Below are 1589 nucleotides of genomic sequence, written 5' to 3'. Positions count from 1 at the left end.
TATGCTTGACTCAGCTCCTGTATGCTACATACTTAGGTGCTATGTGCATATTGGCTGTTAAAACTGTGTACTGTTTTGTGTTGGGTTTTTTAATCATCAAGATGTTTGATGCCGTCCAGCACTCAAAGAGTAAGGCATAAAAAAAATACAGTTGAGTTGTTTGCAAGAAGTAACTTTTTTTTTTTTTTGGCCGTTACTCTCTAATAACTCAGGTCAAAGTAAATGAAGACACAGCAATTTTTGTTGTGGACAAGTATGTCTAAATAAGGGCCTGGCAGAGTGGCATTGCTTAACTGAAAATAGTATCCTGACCCTACTTCTGTGCAGGTTAATATCTCTGACCCTGGAAAGACTAATACTAGTTTTGGTCACTGTGTAAAGGTCAATACCTCATTAAAAAAGGTTTAGGATTAAGGTATTTTGGAATATGTCTTAAGTACAGCTGGTGCTTTCTCTAAAGGGAAGTTTCATTTCATTACCAAGCTAGACTGTGGGATCTTGGCATATCTAAAAATTCTTAGAAGCTGCCACCTTACCAAAAGATATTTTAAAACTAGTAAACCTTGTGCAGTCAGTAACTCCTCCAACACACATCCAGATTTGTGCTTAGACTGAAAGAAGTCTTAGCTGTTAACGTGCTGGTGGATCAGGATGCGTGCAGCTCCAAACCAAGCGACCCCAAATCAGTAGTGTGGTGACACTAGTGAGAGTAAAAGGGAGGGGGAAGTGTTCTTAGAAACTTAGGGGAGAGTAGAGGCATGCAGGAAGCAGCTTGAGGTTATGGGAGCGATGGAGGACTTGGTAGGAGAGCAATCTACGTGAACCTTGCTGATCATGCAATGGCTTGATAGTTTAGAAAATTGTATCTAAACATATTTCCCTTCTACAGAGTAATAGTTGAGACAGATGACTTGTTGAGAGCTCTAATGTAAATTAATGTCTGATGCTAAGTATTTTAGTTGGCCCTCTTACCAACATTTCTTAGTGTGACTAGTACTGTTTGCAAAAGCGCAAACAACTCTTGTGTTGAGTGTAGCTACAGCTGTTGCAGGAGAGTCCTGGTACATCAGAGTGAACCCACTTAACTTTAGGCTTCTCACTGGAAGAGAAGCCCTTCAGCATTGCATTGCTGACTTATTTTTCCATTAGCTAGAAAGGAGGGCTAAGGGGATTACAGTCCTGACTTAATATGCCTTGCCTTATATGGAATGCATATGGACCTGAAGGCAATAAATTAAACTTCAGAGACTTTATCCAGAAAAAAGTATTTTAGTCATGCATTTTGTTTCCCTGTTGACATTGAAGAATTAAAAAAAAAGGTACATACTGTAATTTTTTCGTGTCCTCTACTGAGTGTGGGGGGAAGGGAGAAGGAAGAAGTCTGAGATTAAAATTAGGGTTTGAGAGAGAGATTAGCTTTTCAGTTGGTGTTAAAACAGTGTACAGTTTGACAGAAAAACATGGAACATACGATTTTGAATTTCCAGTTTTGTTATAATGAAACATTATTTTGCAGCTGTTCCAGAATTTATCTTTTATGATTTGTCAGTTTAACCAAATCTAGTACTGGTGTGTCCTAATACAGACAC

Source organism: Corapipo altera, unplaced genomic scaffold (assembly GCF_003945725.1).
Source record: "Corapipo altera isolate COAL_440 unplaced genomic scaffold, ASM394572v1 0, whole genome shotgun sequence".
Taxonomy (NCBI): Eukaryota; Metazoa; Chordata; class Aves; order Passeriformes; family Pipridae; genus Corapipo; species Corapipo altera.
This window is presented reverse-complemented; position numbering follows the sequence as displayed.